Source organism: Bos taurus, chromosome 15 (genome assembly GCF_002263795.3).
Source record: "Bos taurus isolate L1 Dominette 01449 registration number 42190680 breed Hereford chromosome 15, ARS-UCD2.0, whole genome shotgun sequence".
In the NCBI taxonomy this organism is placed as follows: Eukaryota; Metazoa; Chordata; class Mammalia; order Artiodactyla; family Bovidae; genus Bos; species Bos taurus.
In genome coordinates, this window is record NC_037342.1 from 25,217,607 (window position 1) to 25,244,092 (window position 26,486).

A 26,486-nucleotide genomic window follows, 5' to 3' on the forward strand; every position below is an offset into this window, starting at 1 on the left:
CATTCAAACTATGAATTCTGTAAAGCAATTATCCTTCAATAAAAAATAAATTACTTTTTTTAAAAAACAAAAAACCTCCTTGGGTTGGGACACACTGTTTTGAGGGCATTAGCCTGCTGTGGCTCCCTTTGCCCTGCAAAGCAATAAAGCTAGTCTTTTCTGCTTCACCCAAAACTCTGTCTCCAAGATTCAATTCAGTACCAGTGTACAGAGGCCAGAATTCAGCAACAGTATGTCCTAACTATACACATTAAATACATACAGAGTTTTGTATGTCAACTATACCTCAATAAAGTTGTTTTTTTTTTTAAACTTAAGAGATGTAATATCCAATTATTAAAACATATGATTATTGAATCCTGGTTTGACCTTGTAAAAGATGTTTTGGGTACAACTGGGGAATTTTGAACAAGATATGAACAAAATATTTGATGGAATTAAGACAATACTGTAAATCTTGTTGAAAATGATAATGGCATTAACTTTAAGTAAGAAATGCCATGTTTTAGAAAGGAGAGGCATATACACATTTGGAGATAAAGTTTCATTTGTTTGACATTTACTTTAAAATATTCTGCACCCCCCCACCAAAACAAGGAAAGAATATAGTAAAATGTTACTCATTGTTAAAATCAGACGATAGGTAACTGAGAATTAATTATGTTATTCCAGTCTACCTACTGATAAAAATGTTTGAAAACATTCAGTAAAAAGTGTAAAAGAAGTGAGGGTCCAGAATTCCTCTGTAATAAAGAAATGGGTGAAATCACATCCATCATTGCTTCTTTTCTTATGGTCAGTTGAGATCCACAATAAGGATAGTAAACCTGGTAGAATTTTCAATGAAACTGCTGTGAATGTAAGTATGTATTGTCATTAGTATAACCAATATGTTCAGGCTTCATTTATCTGTGACAAAAATTAAATCACAAATCCTATTTTAAAAAATCTGAAATAAGAAATGTAACATATAAGATATATACATATATATAACAAGATATCTGTAAAGTAAAAAATGTATAACATATATTAATTTATATGTGTGTATGTGCTCGGGCTTTCCAGGTGGTGTTAGTGGTAAAGAACCTGCCTGCCAACGCAGGAGACGTAAGAAACACAGGTTCGATCCCTGGATTGGGAAGATCCCCTGGAGGAGGGCATGGCCCTCCTCCCACTCCAGTATTCTTGCCTGGAGAGTCCCATGGACAGAGGAGTCTGGTGGGCTACAGTTCATACGGTCACGAAGACTGGAGTGATTAAGCACACACATATGCATTTGTGCTCAGTTGTACAGTTGTGTCCAACTCTTTGTGACCCTATAGACTGTAGTCGGCCAGGCTCCTCTACCCATGGGATTCTCCAGGCAAGAATACTGGAGTGGGCTGCCATTTCCTCCTCCAGGGGATCTTCCTGACCCAGGGATTGAATCTGTGTCTCCTGCAGCTCCTGCATTGCATGATGAGCCACGAGGAAGCCCTCACACACACACACACACACACACACACACACACACGTTAAAAGCAAGGCCAAGTACAATAGAACGATATCACATGGAATACCACTCCCTCCAGAGTTAATTATTTCTATTTTAGGTTGGCAGGTAGTATTCTATCAATTTAGGTTCATACTTCTTATTGACTATACAGACATTAGATGGAATTCATTGAGTTGTCATTGGGGAATATGAGGAATCTAGATCACTTCCAGCTTCTCTCTGCCACGGTAAGATTTTTGCCTTATATTACTACTTTTAGTGCTTCTGTGGATTGTGTTTTTTATTGCTTTATCTAACACAGCCAAACCTTTATTTCATGTTAGATCACCTGTAGTCACTGTGTCTTCACTGCCAGTGGGTACAATAAATAATACTACTGCACTACTTCTTGCTTTTCACCTCTCTTCCCACCCAACCAAGGAAATGGTAGAAATAGTACTTTTATGAATGAATGAATAACAGTTTTAGGAAGCAAGGAAGAGAACCAAGGGTCAATGAGAAATTTGGAGCAGTTTCTGGAAGTCAGAAAATAAGGTCACTGCTGAGAATGCAGAATGGGAAGCACAGCTTAATGCAGCAGGAGGTTGGATGCCACGGACCCTGGGGGCAAGAGAGCCGCCTATTTGAGCCTTTACTCTTCTCCTCATTACTTTGGATGGACTGTTGTCCATTCTGCTCTCACTACAGGCCCCTGGTATGAGTCAGAAGTGGCAGTGCCCTTCAGAACCACTGGATCCATTTGGTCAGGGGAAGTGTTTAGAAGACTTACACACAGTCTCTGCCTCTCCAGGCCTGGCGGAGGGCCTGCAGAGTGACTGCAGCCAGCCTCAAGTGCTGGCAAGACCCAGGGGCTCAGCTTGCGTTTGGTGGCTGTGGTGGCTGAGGGTCCCAAGTCACAGCACGAGTGCCACATGTCTCCTCTCAAGCCTTTTCCTGGCCTTGTTCCTCCGCTGGGAGCCTCTTGAGACAAGTAGGATGGGACTCTGGCCCTTTCTGATGCCACTCCCTCCCCAGGTGTCCCTGGAAGCCCTGCAATTCTCATGGGTACCCGAGTGGCTGTCCCCTCATGAATGTGACAGCCTGGCTGGGACAGCTCTGAGGGAGCCCGTGCCCTGAGTCTGAACACCCCCACCCCATGGCTCTGCACCGTTCCTGACAAAGGAGGAAGCCCGCAAGATCCAGCGGCCACCCATGGTGCCCAGGGTGAGTTCTGGCCATGGGTGACCAGAACCCGCTCTCCCATTTCCCTCCTCCTGGCCAACACATGTGCGGTCTTAGAGGTTCCTTCTTTTCTTGAAAACCTCAAACATCCCCGCTTTCTGAGTGTGCTAGGTACTTTGACTGTGTTTAGATCCTGCAGATATTGCCCTGACTCCCCTCATTGTTACACTTACCACCTCCTAACACCTGCTTAGTCCCATTCCCATTCCTTAAAATCAAGTTCATGTGCCCTCTCTTGCCTGGGCTATTAGGCCCTGGATATATTCGTCTCAGCCTGCAACTGGCACGTGTCAGCCCCACAAGCGCGGGTATGGCTGGGGTCACCGCTGAGCACCACCACCATCATCCATTCTCAGTTCTCTTCCTACATCTCAACAGAATGTGAGAGTTTGACACTCTCTCCTCCTTGACACCCTTCCACTTGTCTTCTAGGGAGGCCGCTTCTTTGGCTGTTCTCCTTTTATAGACTCTTTCAGGGAAATGAGATCAGAGCTGTGCAAGGAAAATAAATGGTTTCCTGTAAATACACTCCCAAGTTCCGTGGATCTGGGGAAAAGGCATGAATGGATGGATCTCTGAGCGGATGGATCTGTTTGCAGAACTTGCTGTGAAGAGTGGGGTGACTCCATTGAGAAAAGTCCTACTGCGGGAGTGTGATCCACGTCTGGTTCCATCTTAGTTCATCTGCTCATGAAGGCCTGTTTATCTGTAGAGCAAACGTCTTTCTCTGAAACTAAGAAGAACACTTTGCTGTATCTGCTCTTAAGGTAGGTCAGGGCACACGTCACCTTTCATGCAGTAGAAGATTTCATGGTTGAAACCTGCTGTGTCCAGGTAGCCACCAGCCACACATGGCTCTTAAGCACTTGAAATGTGGCTGGTGCAAATGGAGGTGCATTATAAGCATAAACACACTCCAGATTGCAAAGTCTTAGCATTAAAGAAACCTGAAGTGTAAAATACCTTAATTTTTACACTGATTATATGTTAGAGTGCTAATGTGCTGTGTTAAATAAAATGTATTATTAAAACTGGGCTTCCCAGGTGGCGCTAGTAGTAAAGAACCCACCTGCCAATGCAAGTAGACAAGAGATGCAGGTTTGATTCCTGGGTTGGGAAGATCCCCTGGAGAAGGGAATGGCAATCCACTCCAGTATTCTTACTTGGAGAATCCCATGGACAGAGGAGCCTGGAGGGCCACAGTCTATGGGTTCACAAAGAGTCGAACAAGACTGAAGTGACTGAGCATGCATGTATTATTAACATTAATTTCATCTGCTTCTTTTGACTTCTTAAATACAGCATTTGCAATTATAGGGATGGCTCACATATTCCTGGTTTTTAACATGCTCTTTTTAAAAAAAAAATTATTTATTTTAATTGAAGGATAATTAATTTACAATATTATGATGGTTTTTGCCATGTATCAGTATGAATTGGCCATAGACGTACATATCCCCTCCCTCCTGAATGGCCCCCCTCCCTGCTTCCCTCCCTATGTAGGACGACTTGAGGGAATAGCATTGAAACTTATGTTGTGTTAGTGGCTCACTTGTTTCTGACTCTTTGAGATGCCATGGGCTGTAGCCCACCTGGTTCCTCGGTTCATGGCAAGAATACTGGAGCGGGTTGCCATTTCCTTCTCCATGGGATCTTCCCGACCCAGGGATTGAACCCAGGTCTCCCGCATTGCGGGCAGACACTTTACCATCTGAGCCACCAGGGAAGTCCAGAGGTATATAACCTGCTGCTATCTCTTGTCTGGATTCTTCTGCCACATTTCTAGATCCCTATAGTTGGAGAAAGAGAGCCTGGGACACCTGGGGTAGTATTATGGGAGGCAGGGGTAGTGCGGGGAATAGAAACAAGTGCAGATTAGTTGGCAAGAGATGGAAGAGAATGGGAAACACAGAGTAAACAGATGAGGGTAGTATTTAATAGCTTTGGGGAGTTGACTGTGTATCCACCCCATATGAAAGATTTTTAGTATTGATAGTGTTTCTCTTATTTCCCATAATCACTCCCTGAGGAAGGTAGTAAAATCATCCCATTTTACAGGTGAGAAAACTGACACAGAGTAAGGTTAAATAATCTGCCGAACTAGGATTTGAGCCCAATCTGACTTTAGAGTGTTTGTTCTTAATGATTGTACTTCCTGCCCATGAGTAGAATTAGGATAGGGGATTATGTAGGAAAGAGACGTGTCAAAAGAAAAAGGAAATAGAGGGAACAAAATAATGATACCCTAGAAATGTGAGTAGCATAGAGGAAGAGAGAAAAGTTTGACTAGTAGGAGATAGGAAGGAAGTGGAAAAAAACTATAGTTTCAACCCTGTTTATATAACTGCTGCTGCTGCTGCTAAGTTGCTTCAGTCGTGTCCGACTCTGTGCGACCCCATAGGTGGCAGCCCACCAGGCTTCCCCGTCCCTGGGATTCTCCAGGCAAGAACACTGGAGTGGGTTGCCATTTCCTTCTCCAATGTTTACATAACTGGAAGATCCCTATTCTCACATTCATCAGCCAAATTTCTGTTTAAACTTTACTTTTTCTAAAGGGTTCTGTTTATGATATGGTTTATGGAACCACTTTTCCCAGTGTAGGAACTTGTGAAGAGGGAGCCTTTGTCAGAAGGGATGACGTAGATGCTAGAGCGAGATGTTCTGCAGGGTGAGGAAAGGTATGTTTTGAAAGGGGTTTTCCCATGCAGACTCATCAGAACCATGAAGACGGAAGGTACCTTTAAGGTTAACTCCAAGCCAGGGCTCTGGGATGTTGGCCTGCATTTCTCTGTACCTCATGGGTCCTTGAAAGGGTGCACCACACTGCCTCCCCTCTGAGATGCTAGGAAAGCCATGAGCAGGGATGCATGTGAGCCCGGCTGGACCACATGCTGGCCTCAGCTTGGGAGGACATTTTGATTAGTCCAAGGGAAAATAGGAGAGCAAAACCAATGCAGTGCTTCATATAAAGACACATGTTCATAATTTAACAAAGGATTTGGAGATTATTTCTAATGTGGGCATTGAAATGTCCCCCTTTGTCAAGCCAAAAATTGAAAATTCTATCTCAAAAACAAAATATTGAGAAGAAAGTTGAAGGAAAAAAAGTTATATGAAACTGAAAGTTTTAAAACCAACAAAATAGTACCCAGGTGGACAACAAAGGGACCCAGCCATACAAATACATGTACCCGTTCTTCCCCAAACTCCCCTCCCATCCAGGCTGCCATGTAACATAGCAGAGGTCCCTGTGCTATGCTGTCCTTTAATCGGAACAACTCTCGCAACTCTTTTGCAACCCCATGGACTTTAGCCCACTAAGCTCCTCCATCCATTGGATTTCTCAGGCAAGAATACTGAAGTGCATTGCCATTTCCTTCTCCAGGGGACGTTCCTGACCCAGGGATGGAAGCTGCGTCTCCTGCAGTGCAGGTGGATTCTTTACCATTGAGCCACCAGGGAAGTCCTCCCTGTGCTATAAGAGGTTACTAATTTTTTGAAATCCAAAGTGTGGAAAGCATAGAGTTGGAAAAGTGTTTCAAAAACACAGTAATAAATGATCCACTGGGGCAGGAAGAGAGAAAACAGCTAAAGGTTATGTCATATGGCAAGATTTCCTGAGGTCTTCAGAAGGAACGAGCCTCAGGATGGGATTTGTATGCAGTTATGCATTCCCTTGGGTGTGCACCAGCTGTACCCCCATATCTGAGTTATCTTCATAAGGAGGTAGATTAATTTTAGCCTGCCCAGAGAATCTGTCATCAAGCAACCCCCTTATCTAATGTAATGAGTGAGTAAACATTTCTTAGCTTTACAGAATCTTTCAGGGTGGGGCAAGGAAGGGGTTGCAAAAGTGATCCAGGCAATTAGTACAAACTTCAGTATGGAAAATAATGTGTTTCCCTCCAATATCCAATACATGGTAAGTATTTTATTATAGATAAATATGAAAGAAATTTCATGCACAATCATAAGCAACATGAAGCAGCCCTTGGTGCTGACCGCGGATCTCTCACCACTGGTCCTTGTGCTCAGAACCCTTTTTTGACCAGTTCCAAGTTCTTCAGTTCTTCCCAGTGGTCATCTCTTCATAGCTGAGAATTTATCAACAACGCTTTCATAGAAGAGGAAAATCAGAAATGAGAAGCCTTCCTAAATTTCCTCTAGAAAAATAAAATGTCAAAGTGGTTGGAAAGAACAACAGACAAAATCCTAAGGATGAGAGACCATTATTATCTCCATTTGACAGATGAGGAACCTGAAATTCAAAGAGGATAAATAAAATAGTCAAGGTCACAGGAAGGGCAAACCATAACCTGAGATTTAATCCCAGATCCAAACAATTCCTAACCCAGATCCTAACCACAACACCATACTGCTTCTCATGCCGTTAGGACAGCCCCCCTCCCAAGTAGACTCTCAACCATAAGTCAACTGCAGAGTCAAGTCTTTTTCCTTATACCACCAGAGTACATGACTTTAGTGCTTTAACAGGTTGACTTTGAAAATATCACATTCACTTCTACTTGTAATGATATAGCCAACAGCTAGTGTCTCAGCCTTACATTCTTTTTTTCATCATCTTTTTTTCTACCACTTGGCCAGTGCTTTGCCATATACAGATGTTCAAGTCCAAATGTTACCTGGTCACACCAAATGAAGACACCTGCATATTATGTTGCCACATTTAAGTGCCTCTGAACTTTTCACTAGCCCAAGCAGAAACTTTACAATCTTCCATTACACTCCCCTTGAACAAAAAGTCTTTGCAGCTGTTTCTAAACATCCCCAAACAGGCATCTATCTGCTGACCTTACTGTGTTTGTCTCTTTCGTCCCTCTCTGCTTTGGTTCATGCTTGTTCACAAGTAATGCTGACAAAGATACTTGAAGAAGCCTCACTGAGACTTCCATGTCTTTATCTTACACTCTGGATAATGTTGCCTTCAGAAACTATCTCCTCCTAATGCTAGTAAAGCTGGTGATCCTTGGGGTGCCACAGCGGTGCTAGATTTCAGGTAGAGGTCATGTTATTGTTGTTGTTCAGCCACTCAATTGTGTCCAACTCTGCAACCTCATGTACTGCAGCACACCAGGCTCCTCTGCCCTTCACTATCTCCTGGAGTTTGCTCAGACTCATGTCCATTGAGTTGTTGATGCCATCCGATGCTACATTTTTGCACTGCAGTCCTGTAGCAGCATTGTTTGTGCCAAAGCTTATAAAAGTATGTTATCCACACTAATAAACATGTGAGGTTTATTTAGCTCAACCAACCAAAATTCCCAGCTTCATGTTATTAAATCATTCAATCATAGCATTTAGAGTTAAAGGGGGTGGTGAAGAGCTCCTGTGTTAACCTTGTACACGGTGCCAAATTCCCAGGGAGTCAATGGTTTCTAACTTTAACATGTTTCAGAATCACCTGAAACGCTTGTTAAGTCACAAGTGTTTCTTGTAGTGTGTATTGACAGCAAATTTTCTTAGCTTGCTTTGCTGAATATGCTTTATTTTACCTTCATTGCTGAAGGATATTTTTGTTGCATATAGAATTCTGTGTTGACAGTTGTTTTTCGTAAATGTTTTTAACATGTCCTTTCTCTGTTTACTGGCCTCTGTTACTTCCAGTAAGAAGTCAGCTATCATTTGAGTCATTCACTTTTTATGTATTGTGTCACTTTCCTCTGTTTACTTTCAAGATGTTCTCTTTATATTTAGTTTTCAGCACTTTAACTACAAGGTGCTTAAGAGTGGTTTTCTTCAGATCTGTCCTGCCTGGGGCTCCATGAAATGCTCAAATCTATACATTTATTTTTTTTTCTCCAACCTTAGAACATTTTGTGGAGGAGGAAATGGCAACCCACTCCAGTATTCTTGCCTGGAGAATCCCAGGGACAGAGGATCCTGGTGGGCTGCTGTCTACGGGGTCGCCCAGAGTCGGACACGACTGAAGCAACTTAGCAGCAGCAGCAGCAGTAGTGAGAGAGTCAGTTCCTAGGCAGGTTGATAGGGAGTCTAGGGGTCCCCAAGGAGAGAGGGATCTGGAATTCTCAAGGAGGAAGAAAGGACAAACTTTTTTTCTTTCTCCACATTCCTTAGGATTATATAACAATAATGTATCCTGCCTAAGGACAGTCTTTGGAGTCAACCTTCTGTTATCTTAAAATGTTAATTATGGGAGTAGACCTGGTCTTTACAAGGATGTATCTTGCCTGAGGACAGTGTTATCTTAAAATGTAAATTATGGGAGTAGGTCTGATGAGGTCTTTACAACCTCCAGATAGTCTTTGGATTATATAACTTCATTGTTAACACTAGCAAGCGGGTACTCTTTCTACCCCCTTCTGATGCCTATGTCAGAAGCTTTCTCTATCTCCTTTATACTTTAATAAAACTTTATTCCACAAAAGCTCTGAGCGATCAAGCCTTGTCTCTGGCCCCGGATTGAATTCTTCTCCTCCGGGGGCCAAGAATCCTGGTGTATTTGTGTGATTCAACAACAACCTTTCAGTAGGACATTTTGGCACTGTGATTTCTTTAAAAGCACCACCACCCCCCCTTTTTCCCCCTTTATTCTCTGTCTTCTCTCCTTTTAGAACTTGTTAAAATTAAAAACAAATGGAGACCAGCCTTGAAAATTCTCTGAGCAGACAAAACTAATTTAGTCAGACAAGTAATGCTTAATTGAGCTTACTTTGCAAGAATAACTTGACCTGTGTCATTTCCGGTTTTTGACTCTGGAAATCATAAGCAAAATTTCAACTGTTGATATGAGGTAACCACTGAGCAATTCCCTATCGTTTAAGAAAATTCTAATATTATAATTAATCATTGTGAAGAATAAACTGCTACTGTCTCCTTACCCTGGAGCATCATACCATGTTTCATCTGAATGCTGCAGGTTCACAAATTGTCTTTTTCATGTGTACATAATAAACTTTTGCTAATTAGTACTTGGTGATTCACTGATTTTATTTCAGCTGTTTCTGAACTTTTGACAGATCCCAGCTTCATCTATATTAAACTTTATGATGCTGTTCCTGAGTCTTGACTCATCTAAAAAAAATTTTTTTTAAAGCACTGGCTAATAACTGTGATTTATCTTTAAGTTCACTGACTTGCCTCTATAATCTTCATTCTGCTGTTGAGTATATCCAATGAATTAAAAAAAACGAACAACTTAGTTCTAAAATTGACATTAAAAAGTAGTGTATATATTTCTGCCTGAATTTCTATGATTTTATGTATTGCAAGAATATTTTTCTTTATGTCATTGAGAATAGTTTAAAATCTTCTAATTTTAACATTTGAGTCTTCTTAGGGTTAGTGTCCATTGAATGTTTTCTTTTATCCTGAAAATGGGGCACATTTTCCTGTTTATTCAAAACTAGAAAAAAATTCTAGATGCTGTAAATATTATGTTGTAAAGACTATGGAATCTGCTATATTCCTCTGATAAGTATTGTTTTTATTTGTATTGTTTCAGCACTCATTGACTTGGTTGGACTCAATTGCAAACCTATTCCTTGAGAAGCAGTTCAAATCTCAGTTCAGTTCTTTATCCTTTGCTAAGCAGCTTGGAATCTGCCCTGTACATTCATGGTCTGGGGACAGCCAGAGATTTTGTTGAAGATTGTACACAGCATTTGGAGATACCTCCCTTTCTTTCTCCCTCATTTCTAGAGTTCTCCTCTCACTTTCCAGTTTCTTTCTATTAGCTGTCTTTTCTGGTTCTTCAAGTCAGAAAAGTGGAAGATTTGCTTTAAGAGTTTTAGATACCCTGCATAGCACAGTCTAAAATTTTTCTCAGGCTCAAAGCTTTCAAAACAGGAAACACATAGGTACCAGTTCTTGTTTTTCAAATATCAAGCACTCTCCAGAGTCTGCCTAATTTTAGTTTCTCTCCCTTCCACCCCAGATTCTATAATAACTATTTGTGGGAGGATTTGCTCATTAGAAGCCTACTTAGCCATGGTAAAAGCAGAACCCCCTCTAGTGATTTGAAAGACGTACATGCTACTCATTTTGATAGTAACACTGAAAATGTTAATGTACCTTAATTTTTATTTAGGCATTAATATCTTGAGTTAATCAGTACCCATGGCTTACCAAAACCCAGACAAACACACACCAAGAACCTTCGCAGGACTTATTTATGTCTTTTCTCTGCCATCATCTATGTTGAGATCATCTGGGATTCTAGTTTCAAACTACTAACCTTTTTAAATTCAGACTTCTTTAATTTCCTTGCTTATCCTTGTTTCTTATGACTGGTGTCTTCTCTGAATTCATTTATTTCTCATTTCGGAGTATATCCTCTAATAATTCTTTCAGAGTATGGAATTGGTAGCCTTTTGTGATATTAGTTTAATTTTAATTTTTAAATTAAAATTATGTACCTACACAGATTAATGGTATATTATCTGACAAAGCTTGTAATGAATAAGAGCAACTCCCTATATCCTTACTTCTTAAGTTTTGCCTTCTAGACCTATTAACTATTTCTGATATATTCATTGGCTATATATTCTGATATATAGGAAGATAAGTTTGTTTCTCTTACCTTATTCCCTATCCATACACACCCCCCCACACAATCTTTTCCCTTCTCTTCCTCTCAAAAGACTATGATTTTAATTATCCACGATTTCATATCACAAAGTACACTAGTTTTGTATTACTGCTGGAAAAGATTCCCACAAATTAGTTATGTAAATGAACACAAAGATATTACCTTACATCCCATAGGTTGGAAGTGAGAGTGTAAAGTTAAGATGTCAGCAGGGCTGGTTCCTTCTGGAGGCTCTAGGGGAGAGTCTGTTTCCTCCTGTTTTCCAGCTTCTAGAGACCCACTCATATTCCTTAGTTCATGGCCCCTTCCTCCATTTTTCAAACCAGCAGTGTAACATTTTTAAAGCTCTCTGACTCCTTCACGTTAGCTGGCCATCTCCCTCTTACACCAATCCTCCAGCTTCTCTCTTAAGGATCCTTTTGATTACATTGGGCTCACTAGGAAAATCTCCCATTTTAACTTAATCACATCTATAAGTCCCTTTGCCGTATAAGTTAATATCCTTGCATGTTCCAGGAATCTAAAAAGAAATGAAACAACTTATAAAACAGAAACAGATTTGTAGACTTAGAAACCCAACTTATGGTTGCCATAAGTTAGGGAGAGGGAGGGATAGTTAGGGAGTTGGGAATGGACATGTACACTTTGCTATATTTAAAGTGGATAACCAGGAACCCACTATATAGCACGTGGAACTCTGCTCCATGTTATGTGGCAGCCTGGATGGGAAGGGAGTTTGGAGGAGAATGGATACATGTATATGTATGGCTGAGACCCTTCATTGTTCCCCTGAAACTATCACAACATTGTTAACTCACTATCAGTTCAGTTCAGTTCAGTTCAGTCGCTCAGTCATGTCCAACTCTTTGCGACCCCATGAATCGCAGCACGCCAGGCCTCCCTGTCCATCATCAACTCCCAGAGTTCACTCAGACTCACATCCATCGAGTCAGTGATGCCATCCAGCCATCTCATCCTCTGTCGTCCCCTTCTCCTCCTGCCCCCAATCCCTCCCAGCATCAGGGTCTTTTCCAATGAGTCACTTTGCATGATGTGGCCAAAGTACTGGAGTAATTCACTATAACTCAATATAAATAAAAAGTTAAAAAAAAAAAAAAAAGATGTGGCCATCTGGGGCAGAAGCTTGGCATCATTTTGCCTACCACACTAGGATTATATAAATATTTCTATAGTTGAATCACATGGTATACTGTGAGTAAATTTTCATTACTTATATAATTTACTTTGATGTTGAAAATTATCTTTTGCTGTTTGCTTAATTTTCTACATGTTTATTTTTTACACATTTAATTTTTTACACATTTTTCCCCCTATATGTTTGAATACTAAAACTCTTCTTAATATGTCAAACACTTTGGGTAAACTATTAGTTCCTGTGATGGTTAATTTTATGTGTCAGCTTGGCTAGGCCACAGTAACCATGTATTTGGTGAAACATCATTCTAGGTGTTTTTGTGATTTTTTAAAATGTGAGATAAATATTTGAATCAGTAGACTGATTAAAGCAGATAACCTTTCATAATACAGGAGGGCTTCATCCAATTGAACTGAAACATTTCCCAGGGTCTCCACCCTGACAGTGTACCCTGCAGATTTTGGATGTTCCAAGCCTGCACAATCTTGTGAGCCAATAAATCACTTTCTGTCTCTCTCAGGCTATATACACATCCTGTTGGTTCTGTTTCTCTGGAGAACACTGACTGTTAGAGACTTTGATACCAACAATGGTTCTAGAGGAACAGAATATTAAGGATGAGTTTTCCGAGTTGGTTCTGGGGTTTCTGGAATTGATTCTCTGATCTGATTAGATTTAAAGACACTAATTTTACTCTGTTTTCAGCAATGAAGAGTGATGTCTTTATAAAGGGAGACCAGGACTCAGTGGACATGAATTTGAGCAGACTCCAGGAGATAGTGGAGGAAAGAGGAGCCTGGTGTGCTGCAGTCCATGAGGTCACAAAGAGATGATTTAATGACTGGACAACAGCAAAAAGACACAGGTAGGCACAGAGGTAAAGCCGTTTGAAGAGTCAGAGAGAAGGTGGCCACCTACAAGCCAAACGGATATCTCAGAGGAAACCAATTCCGCCAACATTTCGACCTTTGACTTCCAGAATTTTGAGAAAACAAATTTCTATTTTTAAGCTACCCATCAATTAGGCCTTTACAGCAATCCTATAGTATTATTTCTTAGTTCCTCATTTTATCTCATTTTTATTTAATTGATATTATATTCTGTCTTATCCCTCTGAGAATATTACCTTGATTGAAAAAAAAAAAAAAAGTTCTGTTCCTTGAATTATCTTCTTGAGTGTGCTGCTTTTTGTAGTGAATTTCCAAAATGTTAGGTGCTTCCTGCTGCATACTCATCTTGTAGAGAGTTTCCCTATTCTAATTTCAGTGGATGCTAATTTTGGGGGGAACAACCCTGGCTCCATGAGTGTGGATACTAAAAAGTTGGATGTATTCAGGGAGACAGTAATAGTTATTTAGGGGGCAGGGGTCTCCTGCTTCTTCCTGGGTGTTGCAAGTCACCCGGTACATTGCCTTTTCTCTCTTATCCAAGTACTCGTATTCATAGTTTTAGCTCAGAGGCTGTTCCTTGGTATAAATGGTATAAATAGGCATGGGATGTCATTGTCCTATGAGATCAACTCATCTAGACATTTAAAATGTATATTTTTAACCACCTAGATGTTTTTCTGGGGATCCTTCCTGACCCTCTATGTCTACATGTTTAACTTGAAGTACTTTCAAAGTCATTGCCACGTTTGCTAAGAGTCCTCTCACATGTTTTTTTATTTGTTTTGTTTTAACATGAAGATTTATTTAGCACATATTTATTGAGTGTCAAGTTTGTGCCAATCACATTTGAGGCCCTTAAACTACAATATTAGACAAAGCAATCATCTTCTTGTCATTTAATGTTTGTTGCACAGAAGTATCTAAATAGCTAAGCAGTAGCTCACTGTTACTGGAGAAGGCAATGGCACCCTACTCCAGTACTCTTGCCTGGAAAATCCCGTGGATGGAGGAGCCTGGGAGGCTGCAGTCCATGGGATGGCTGAGGGTCGGACACTACTGAGAGACTTCACTTTCACTTTTCACTTTCATGCACTGGAGAAGGAAATGGCAACCCACTCCAGTGTTCTTGCCTGGAGAATCTCAGGGACAGGGAAGCCTGGTGAGCTGCCGTCTATGGGGTCGCACAGAGTCGGACACGACTGAACCGACTTAGCAGCAGCAGCACCAGCTCATTTTATAGATAGGGGACAGTGGACCTCTGATGAAGATGTCCTCGACATCTTTGATGTTGTCATGACGATGCGCTGTTACAAATAATTCACTATCTCATCCCTCATTAGCAACTATGCTCCCACATGTTTTGAACAATGATTTCTTCTGTTAAACCAACCCATGTGTATGTACATCCTGTCTTTCATGGAGTCCTCATGATCACTGGTATACATTTTTTGTTTTATAGTATGTTTATGAATTTGTTTCTTTAAACAGCTCTTTTATACCATTTTTAAGGATTCAGGTCAGGAAGTGGAGATGGGAGTTTGTGGTCAATCCATTTTCCAATATTTATCTTTTTCTGTGCTCTAGAACAGTTTAAGTAGCACCAGGATTATTTAAGTTGAGATAGAACTTATCTTAAAGAAACTCTCTGGACCTGGATTAGTGGTAGAGTTTTGACTATCTATAGTAATTATTATCTTAGTCAATTTTGATTATTTGTATTTTGTTTAAAAATCATCTTTTTCACATAGATCTTTTAATCTGATACAAATTAACATAGTGAATTCTTATTATAATTTCAAAACTTTCCTGTGTATCAACAGATATGTCTTCCAAATACTGCTTATTTGTGTAATGAACAACTTTTAGGGCAAAGCTAATTCATCTTGTTTCCTCCACAGTGTGTGAGCACAAGGCTTTATATATTTGTTTAGTTTTCTTTTTAATTTCTTTCAAAGTACTCATTGTACTGGCATTGGTCATGGTTCAGGGGACCAAGACTTTGGCCAATGCCTGATGTGTGGCTAATAATTTACTTTCCTATACACCATTCATCTTTAAAGTTATGGCCGTCAGTAGGAAGCAATGAAAGTTAGCATGACCTTCAATTTACTTCATTTCACAATTGCATTATCTCTTTAATATGTTTTCTGTAGCCTCATAGAGTTGCTGAAACTCTCCAGCTTCTCCTGGATACACGCTCCAGGAAAATAAGGCCAAGTCCCTGTGTGATTCAGTGGTCACTTCTCTGAAGTGTAGCAGGGAGCTTTAATAATCTTTGCATGTCTCTTCCTCCTGTGGTGTTTGGGAACTTTTCCTCTTTGCATTTCTAAAAGCATGGTATGGTTTTCCTTTTTTAAGCATATTCAGAATAATCTTCTACAAAAGAGCCTCAACTCTTTATAAGAATATAAAGGTTTTTCTTTCTTTTTTTTTTTTTTTAACCTCTGCTGTTTGGAATCTTTCAAAATCCACTTCTTATGAGTCATTTCCTTCTACCACTGTATTTTTTACAAAAAGGATTTCTTCTATGTTATGTGAGAATTTTTTTTTTTTCCCTCACTGATAAGCCAGGTTTGTAGCCCATATCTACAAGTTTCTAGCTTTGTGAATGTAAGCAAACCCACTTAACTTCTCTGACCACAATGACTTTGTTAGAAACATGGAAGAGTTAAGAGTATTTTCATCTCGTAGGATTGTTGTGAAGATAAAATGAGGTAATGAACTACATTGCTTAGCTCGGCATACACGAGTCAATAAACAGTAGGTGACGCTGTCGGACATAATCATCACCATTGTCACCATTTATATGTCAGTTGCTTTCCTCTGATACAAAGCAGAAACTCCAGTTGAAACACGCAGGAGGTATCTGGGATGATCACCTAAAACAGGAAAGCATCCGTGGCGTCCTGTCCTATAGGCCTTTGCTACAAGGATCTGTCTCTCTGTACTTAAGCTTTATCTAAGTGGTCCTGTGTGGGCACCATCTGTGTCTGTTTGTGGTATCCTTGGAAATCATGCTTCTAAAGCCTGCCTCTTCCCTTCTCTCTCTGGAAGTGATAACCCACCAACCTCTGAGTGCCGGCAATTTGCAAGGTATTGATTTACTTGACTCTTGCACTCCCTCCAAGAACACACACACACATTGTAAAACTTGTTTCTTCCTTTACACAATCGGATTTCTCTTATTCTCTGTGTTCTGACAATAGTCCCATTTCGATCTTTGCCCTGGAATTTTAGTGCTGTGTTTTCTTTTTAAACCAGTTCTTTCAACACTGATATCAGCTAATGCCCCAGACTCATCTCTGCTGATATCAGTAATACCCCAATCCCATCTTCACCAATATCAGCTAATGCCTCAGATCCCTTTCCACATGGATTGTGTGGAGATAGGTTTGGGGCATTAGCTGATATCAGTGCTAGAAGAGCTGTCGTTTTATTTTTTAAAGAAATTTTTGCTGTAGACCATTTTTAAAGTCTTTATTGAATTTGTTGCAATATGGCTCCTGTTTATGTTTTTGTTTTTTGGCTGCGGGGCATGTGGGATCTTAGCTCCCCAACCAGGGACTGAAACTGCAGCCCCTGCCTTGGAAGGCGAAGTCTTAACCACTGGACTGCCAGGGAAGTCCCAGTGCTGGAAGGATGTTTTAAAGAGAAGCAGAGCAACATATTTCTGTAGCAAATATCAAAATTAAAGTATGAAAATGAATTTAAAGGACTGAATTATAAATGTAATGGACAAATTTCTTGAGTACTTAAAATGTGTCAGTCATTCATCTAAACCCTTCCCTTGGATTATACCCTGTCATCCTGCCAAACAATCCTTGAAGTTATTTCTATTATTATCCCCATTTTATGGATGAGAAAACAGAGATATGGATGGATTAAACCACTAACTTATGATCACATACGTCTGTTGAACAGAAAATTTTGGACATACGTCTAGGGTTTAAGAGGCCCTAATAAATGACACCCTTATGCTTCCTTCTTGAATTTAAAACCAACTGAGAGAAACAAATAGAAGGATGGAGATCAGAAGATTGGCTCTTTTACTGATATAAATTGTACTGGAGGGCATGACTCATGTAGTAACCATTGGCTTTTCACTTCTCAGTGTTTTACAAGTAAAATCATTGGGAAGTTTGATTCCACAGGGTAGACACACTTAACCAGCTTGCTTCCTTTATATCATTGTAGGATGGAGGTGGGAAAAACAAAGAGTCACTTCTTGTATACTATTTGTATTGCTAAAGAAAATTTGATCTTATCAGTAAATTATGTGTGTTATGATGCTTCTTAGCTATGTAATCTTAGCTCTGTGCTTCAGTTTCCTTATATGCAAGATGGGAATTATAGTCATATTTTCTAATATTGCTTTTATAATGTAACATGTAAGCATGATCAAAATTTTAGTACCAATCAAACTGGAAAGGTGAGGGAGTAAGCAGAATAGAATATGATTTTCAAATTAAGAGCTTACTTGGATGCTTAAAATAATTTATTTTATGTAGAAATTTCGAATTGACAAAACTTTATCTTTACTAATCAATTTGGTAATGTAGATGGAAAAATTCGGCTTTAGGTGGATTAAATTGGTTAAAGTGTTACCTACATTTTATAGGTGGTAAAGTCCAACTTAGGTGGATTAGGTGGGTTAAAATGTTACCTACATTTTATAGGTGGTAAAGTCCCACTTAGGTGCATTAGGTGGGTTAAAATGTTACCTACATTTTATAGATGGTCAAGTCAGGCTTTGATGGATTAGGTGGGTTACAGTGGAATACTCAGTATATAGTGGAAATGGGAAGATAGTCCAGACCTCTGCCTCATCATCTATTTCTTAGTCCTTTTTATAAAAAAAAATTTTTTTTTAAGATGCTTGTTTTATTTGTTTGTTTCGCTGCATCGGATCTCAGTTGCAGCATGCAGGATCTTCGTTGTGGTGCTTGGGCTTAGTTGCCCTAGGGCACGTGGGATCTTCGTTCCCCAACCAGGGATCAAAGCTGCATCACCTGCTTGGAAGGCGAATTCTTAACCACTGGACCACCAGGAAAGTTCCTCCTAGTCCTTTTTATTTTTGTTTTTGTTTGGACATTTTAGACGAGCTCTTTATTTGGTATAAATATTCTGCTTTACCAAAGCTAGGAGTGTGTTTTTTTGTGTGTCTGTGGATTTTGCTTTCTTAGTTCCCCCTGGAGCCCTATGATAATACAACTCAGCCCATGTGCATGAGCTGATTGGCTGAGAGAGCATGATGGCTTTCCCTATTAAATTGTGCCTCATGTGGATGTGGTCTTTGGCATTCATGTATGCAGACGTGCTAAGTCGCTTCAGTTGTGTCTGATTCTTTTGCAACCCAATGGATCATAGCCCACCAGGCTCCTCTGTCCATGGAATTCTCTAGGTAAGAATAGTGGAGTGGGTTGCCATGCCTTCCTTCAGTGGATCTTCCCGACCCAGGGATCGAACCCACGTCTCCTGTGTCTCCTGCACTGCAGGCAGATTCTTTACCAGCTGAGCCACCTGTGTTCTGGTTTTAAATTCAAAACTGAATTGTGTGAGTACCTGGATACTGAAACCAAGAAGCCTTCTACTAAAGGGATGGCACCCATGTCTCTTAAGTCTCCTGCATTGACAGGCAGATTCTTTATGTCTGGGAAGCCCCGTCAGTTCTAGTTAGAGCATTTGTCTTCACAGTGTCATTTGTACACACTAGAGATACACCGAAATTTAGCTTCACCTCTGAAATCTGGCCAAAAAACCCTGATATTGAGCTGTGGCTTCATCATTAGTCTTGGCCTTTGAATGTCAGAATAGCCTAGACATATTTAAAATAACTTTTGGCACCTTTAACCTGTCCATGATCAATAACAACTTCATCCTGTGGTTTACTATTATGTCCAACTGCTTTAGCAATATAAGTAATACAAACATGACATGTTATTCAGCTTTATCATTGATACCTTTATATATGAGCATTCAACTCAAAATGAACCTTCTCAGCCCATTAAAATTATGAAGGCATGTTTATTATTGTAATTATAATTGAACAGTTATTATGAAAGCTGTTCAATTTTTACCAAAATAATTAAGAATATTTATTGATTGATTTTGAAATTAAAAAAAAATTAATCTGTTTTTGGATGCACTGGGTCTTCGTTGCTGCACACAGGCTTCCTCTCGTTGTGGTGAGCAGGGGCTACTTTTTGCCGTGGTGTGAGGGCTTCTCACCGTCAATTCCTCTTGTTGTGGAGCATGGGTTCTAGGTGCACAGGACTCAGTGGTTGCAGCTCGTAGACTTAGTAGTTGTGGCACAGGAGTGTAGTTGCCCCATGGCATCTGGGATCTCCCTGAACCAGCGAATGAACCCATGTCCTCTGCATTGGCTGGTGGATTCTCAACCACTGGACCACCAGGGAAGCCCAAGAATATGTAAATATAAGGTTAGTAGTTAATACAAAAATTAAAGGAAGCTGAGTAACTTCAGAAAATTAACTTTTGTCAGCAAATAAATATAAGAATTTAAATAATACAAAGCAGAATAATAAAAATATCATGTCATAGTTCTCATATTTATAAAATGACTAGGTATTAAATTAGGCTTTCAGAACCACATTTAAATCTTAGTTTTGTAATCCCGTATAGGCCATGATTCTCTCAAGGAAAGCTTCTTTTGGGAATTCTTTATGTCTTGTGAGAATGAAGTAAGAATGTCAAATTTGTGACCTTCAAATTTTATGAGAAGAGTACAAAATCACATAGAAAAGCTAGTTATAATACTAGTTTTATTAGAATACAATTCAAAAACACTAGAGAAAAATTAGGTGCCTCCCAATTTCTTGTTCTTTTACCAATTTAATGAGTTACTTTATCTCACAAATGTGCTATATGTATGAGTCAGCCATGCTAAGCAAATATTGCTCCTGTGGTCACATGATAAGCTTAAAATGTCAAATTTTACTTTGAAGTTTAGTTATAAAATTGCAACAATAATATTTTTGCTATAGTATAAAAATATAAATAATACATTTTATATACATACATATTGTGTACATATAAATAAAGTAATATATTTTACATCCCATAACTGCCTTTTCTAATGGCTATTTCCAGCTTTGGTTTAGCTTTAGCTGAATAATGGTTTTCATACTTGCCCTTTGAACATTGGCCGAAATCTATATTTGATGAACTTCTACTGCAAGTTATCTTGTATAATTTTGGCGACCAGGTTGGACCCTTAGCAGTGGGGTGTTGACCCTCATTAAGTGAGTATTCCTAGTATGTGGGATAACTAGTTAAGATGATGGGTATTATTATAGTATCTTTACTTTTGTTCAGTAAGCCAGGATTTTTTTGTCAAGAATATCAAATAAACTAAAAACAAAGCAAACCTTGAAACGCCTAGTAGGATTCAGGTATTGCAAGAAATTCAGTACACCAAATCCAGAGATATAAATCATTTGGGGATTGCTACCAGGTGTAAGGATGTGAGAGTTGGACCATAAAGAAGGCTGAGCACCGAAGAAATGATGCTTTAGAACTGTGGTGTTGGAGAAGACTCTTGAGAGTCTCTCAGACTGCAAGGTCAAACCAGTCAATCCTAAGTGAAATCAACCCTGAATTTTCATTGGAAGGACTGATGCTGAAGCTGAAGTTGGCCAATACTTTGGCCACCTGATGCGAAGAGCCGACTCATTAGAGAAGACCCTGATGCTGCGAAAGATTGAAGGCAGAAGGGGATGACAGAGGATGAGATGGTTGGAAGGCATCATTAGCTCAATGGACATGAGTGCGAGCAAGCTCTAGGGGATGGTGAAAGACAGGGAAGCCTGGTGTGCTGCAGTCCATGGAGTCGCAGAGTCAGACATGACTGAGCAGCTGAACGACAGCAACAAAGACCAGAGGTGGGTGAGGGGACAGAAATCTTAAGACCAAGAACTAGTAGGAGATCCATTTCAGGTGACAGGAATCCAAACATTTAAAGGGCCAGGAATCAAAAGAATGCCTTTTTCTTTTGTAGCCCCTGTGTCTACATAGGGGCTTCCCTGGTGGCTCAGGGGTAAAGAATTTGCCTGCAATTCAGAAGACCTGGGTTTGATCCCTGGGTCAGGAAGATCCCCTGGAGAAGGAAATGGCAATCCACTCCAGTATTCTTGCCTGGAGAATCCTATGGACAGAAGAGCCTGGTGGACTATAGTCCATGGGGTCACAAAGAACTGGACACGACTAAGCAACTAAGCATGCATGCACACACATCTAAATAAAGCAGTTTTTTTTATGTCTTGTTGCTATGCTAGCATTGTTATGTCCATCAGGAAATCCAGATCCCCTCTGTTTGGTTAATTCATAGTTATAATCCACAAAGATATCACTGTTATCCTTCTTTCATCTTCAATTTGATGCTCATGTCTTTTACCTTTCCTCTGCCCAGGTTCTTTCTAGAAATTCAGTATCTCTGTAGGCTAAATTACATTACAGTAGCAAACAACCCCAAAACTTATGGTTTAATACCCTCCAAAATCTTTCACTTGCTTGGCTGCCTTCTTTATTTATAGGTTCCATTAGGTGTCTGACTCCTTGGTGATGCTTGGGATGCTGGCTGATAGAGAATGTGTCATCTTGTAGCTGCACATCTGAGCACATGTCTTCTTCCATCACCACAGCAGGGAACGAGAGATGGGGCATAGCATCTGGACTCTTCACTGTCTCTGTGCAAAAATGGTACATGTTATTTCTGTTCATCTTTCATTGGCCTGAAATAGTCACATGTCATATGGGCTCATTGGTGTAGTATGCTATACACACAGAAGGGGACAAAAGTCAGGTTTTGGTGGATACAAATAACGATGACCACATTCTCTCTTCTAGTCAGCAATATTGAGCTCCTCTTCTCCAACAACCTCCCCAAGGGAGATAGCCTGAAATCCTGGCCAGTCATGGTACTGAGCTTGAAGCCCAGGGGCTCCTCAGGAAGAATCATAGTCTCTGCTTCAGATCCAGGTCTGGCTGCTCTTAATCTGGAAACTACAAATAAAAATGGCAGGTTACTTGCCTGCCATGGGCCCAGCATCCAGGAAAGGGAAGTGATCACTGGTCAACAGGAATTCTTCCGTTTCACTGGCAGGCCTTGTGGGGATGTTTTTCCCTAAGATCCTCCTCAGTTCGATTCAGTTCTGTTGCTCAGTCCTGTCCAACTCTTTGAGACCCCATGGACTGCAACATGCCAGGCCTCCCTATCCATAACCATCTCCTGGAGTTTACGCAAACTCATGTGCATTGAGTCAGTGATGCCATCCAACCTCTGTTGACCCCTTCTCCTTCTGCCCTCAATCTTCCCCAGCATCATGGTCTTTTCCAATGAGTCAGTTCTTCACATCAGGTGGCCAAAGTATTTGAGTTTCAGTTTCAGCATCAGTCGTTCCAAGGAATATTCAGGACTGATTTCCTTTAGGATGGACTGGCTGGATCTCCTGCAGTCCGAGGGACTAAGAGTCTTCTCCAACACGATGTTCAAAAGCATCAATTCTTCGGCACTCAGCCTTTTTCACAGTCCAACTCTCACATCCATACATGACTACTGGAAAAACCATAGCCTTGACTAGATGAACCTTTGTTGGCAAAGCAATGTCTCTGCTTTTTAATATGCTGTCTAGGTTGGTCATAACTTTCCTTCCAAGGAGCAAACTGTCCTAGTCCTTTGTTTTCTAGGCCCCAGGTTGTGGGAGATTTTCCTTTTTACTGTTTTCCTTTTCAGCCATAACTGGTATGACTTTGGGAAATAGGCCCTCTATGAGGACCATGCAGATTTCACAGGCCGTGTTCTGGCTAGAAAAGACGGGAAGCCAACAGTTTCTAACAATCTTTCAGAAACATAGAAAGCCTCTTGTCATTTGATTCCAGTCATTTTCATGTAAACCACACCCACATTCATGATTCTTTTTTTTTTTTTTTTGGTTATTATTAAATGTTATTATTTTTAAAATAATTTTATTAATTTATTTTTAGTTTTGACTGCACTGGGTCTTCATTGCTGCATAGGCTTTTCTCTGGTTGCAGAGACTGGGAGTTATTCTACAGTTGCAGTGCGTGGGCTTCTCATTGCAGTGGCCTCTCATTGTGGAGCACAAACTCCAGGGTAGTTGCGGCACATAGGCCCCGTAGCTGTGGCCCCCGGCCTCTAGAGCACAGGCTCAGTAGTTGTGGTGAATGGGCTTCGTTGCTCTGTGGCATGTGAGATCTTTCTGGCTCAGGGATTTAACCCATGTCCCCTGGCAGGGGATACTCTACCACTGAGCCACCAGGGAAGTCCCTTTATTATTTTTTTATGGAGGAGAAAGAAAGATTGGCTTTATTTCTTTACCAGGCAGAAGGGGAACATAGTATGCTAGTGCCTCAAGAACTGTGCCCCACTCCCAGTGAATAGGGAGAGGTTATATAGTCAGGTGATGGCACCCCACTCCAGTACTCTTGCCTGGAAAATCCCATGGACAGAGGAGCCTGGTAGGCTGCAGTCCATGGGGTTGCTAAGAGTGGACACGACTGAGCGACTTCACTTTCACTTTTCACTTTCATGCATTGGAGAAGGAAATGGCAACCCACTCCAGTGTTCTTGCCTGGAGAATCCCAGGAACGGGGGAGCCTGGTGGGCTGCCGTCTATGGGGTCGCATAGAGTCGGACACGAATGAAGCGACTTAGCAGCAGCAGCAGCATATTGTCAGGCAGGGATATGTGATAAGGATCAATGTAGCAACAGGCTTGCATTCTTCTTTCTTCAGCAAAGTTTCAACATGGTGGGGCTGCTGACAAGATTAGGCAGACATCTCACCCTTTGGGAACCCAGCAAGTGGAATGAAAGTGTTTTTTCTTATGTTTTTTCATACCTTATTCATATGCTGATTCCTTTGATAATTGTTAGCGATGCGGTCAACTTCCTATTTCCAGGTCTTTGGGATTGCTTTGATAGGTTTTCCACATGCAGGGAAGAGTTTGGAAACAACTGGCTACAATAAGTCTCTTCAAAATGTCAGTTCCAGACTGGGCGTCAGACTTCTTTTCCCGAATTCCTAAGGAAATGAGATCTATTCCATCTACTAAAGTTCTAGTTGTCACTACACTTACTTCCAACCGGGTCTGCAACACCAAAATAGCAGAATAAGGGATTGAGATCTTAATCATGTAAGACTATCCAAGACTTGGGACCAAATATTTCCAATTCAATTTTATTTTAAAATAATCTCAAATGCATAGAAAAGCTGAAAGCAGGCACAAAAAGAACTTTCTTTTCTCTGAGCCATTTGACAGCAACTTGCTGATCTGAGGCTCCCCAGTGTATGCATTTCCTACTAACAAGCATGTTCTCCTCTGTAACCAAAATAGAATCATCAAAATCAGGAAGTCAACACTGATATGTTACTATCACTGAATCCTCAGACACATTCACATTTTGTCTTATGTTTCAAAAATGCCCTTTATAGTAAAATAATTCAGCTCAGAGTCTTGAGTTGCTTTTCGTTCTTGTATCTTCTTAGTGTCCCTGACTGTGGCCCAGTTCCTCAGTCTTCCCTTTACTTTCGTTACCTTGACACTTTTGAAGATTATAAACCAATTACTTTGTAGTGTGTCCTTTGATATGTGTTTGTTTCATGTTTCCCCATTATCAGATTCAAGCTGTTCATTTTGTCAAGAATATCACAGACATGATGTTGTGTTCATGCCATTGCATGATACAGTTTGATTTTTTCACTTTGATCACTTGAATGAGATGATGTCTGCCATATTGCTTCTCCACTGCAAAGTTATTCTTTTTTCATTTTTAACTAATAGGTATTGTGGGAAGTTACGTTCGAACTATGCGTATATTCCATTTGTCATCAAACTTTCAATTTATTTGTAAATTTAGAATACATATGTTTTCCACCTTAATGGATTATGACTCATTACCATGATGATTTATTTTGATAATTAAATTGTCCTAAATTTGATTAGTAAGTGCCCCTTGGAGCAGGCATCTGTGTTCTTTTGGTATGTCTTTATCATTCTTTGAGTTATTCCTAGTTTTCTAGGACAAGAAGGTATTCCAAGTTTATTTTCTACTTTTCGTGCCTCAGCCCTGGAACCAGTCATTTCTCCAAGGAGCCCTGGTCCCTTTTGGCAGAGAATGGGTTTATAGAAGCCATGATCTAGGCACTAGCGTGCTCATTGCCGGGCTAGTGCCACTCTTCCTAAGCTCTCTCAGAGGATGGAGTTAAGGAATCAGTGTATGTATGTATATACCTATACATATATATGTGTACATTTACACCTATTTGTGTTCATATGATGCATCATAAGCCTCATTCTAATTTTTTCCCTTTTTTATTTGAAGTGCCCTTCTCTGCAATGTGGTGGCTCAGTAGTGAGGAATCCACCTGCCAGTGCAGTAGATGTGGATTCCACCCTTGGGTCAGGAAGATCCCTTGGAGTAGAAAATGGCAACCCACTCCAGTATTCTTGCCTGGACAGAAGAGCCTGGTGGGCTACAGTCTATGAGGTTTCGGAGTCAGACATGACTCAGCAACTAAAACAACAACACAGAGTCTCTGACAGTGAGAAACCCACCTCCCATTATCTTTCTTTCATCAAGCCCTGACAATCATCCATTGTTACTGTCTCTTCCCTGCACGAATGCCCTCTTCGCAGCACTCAGGCTCTGACAGCCTGACCCAGTCTGCTTTTCTAGTGTGGACACCACCATCAGCTCACTTGAGATCTGATACCCGTGCTAGGTTGCCATTCCACAAAGACTGCTCTTCACCCTGCTGGCTCTCCGACTCCCATACTTGGAATGCCCTTTTCACACTGGGCTCCTCAAAGCCACCCTCACAGGACGTCTTCTGCACCCAGCTTAGGCTTTGCCACCTTGTGCCAGATGCGCCGACTCCCCCATCCCATCACTATGGATGGTCTCTTTGGTTCACAAAGGGCTCTGATTGTCTATGCCAATGCATGCCCCCCACAGGGCTGCCCTCTGATACCCCATGCCAGGCCACTCCTCCAGCAAGACTCTTCAGCCGCCGCAGGCTCTGATATCACCTGCCAGGACACTTCCATCTACAGGGAGGCCTCCTCACACCTCTGTTGCTCTGACCCCTACTCTCCCTCCTCCAGGTGGCACCCTT

At 40.7% G+C, this 26,486-nt stretch overlaps 1 long non-coding RNA gene across 2 annotated transcripts in view; it reads left to right on the forward strand.

Moving 5' to 3' along the window:
* The first annotated feature begins 1,553 nt into the window (after positions 1-1,553).
* LOC101908225 (uncharacterized) overlaps positions 1,554-26,486 on the forward strand; it is a 40,867-nt gene continuing 15,934 nt past the window's right edge. The window contains exons 1-3 of one of the 2 annotated variants that reach the window (XR_237476.4): positions 1,554-1,722; positions 3,316-3,483; positions 13,147-13,306. This is a non-coding gene — a long non-coding RNA (uncharacterized lncRNA). The remainder of the gene's footprint in view (positions 1,723-3,315; positions 3,484-13,146; positions 13,307-26,486) is intronic. The other variant, XR_811443.4, reaches the window with a different exon arrangement.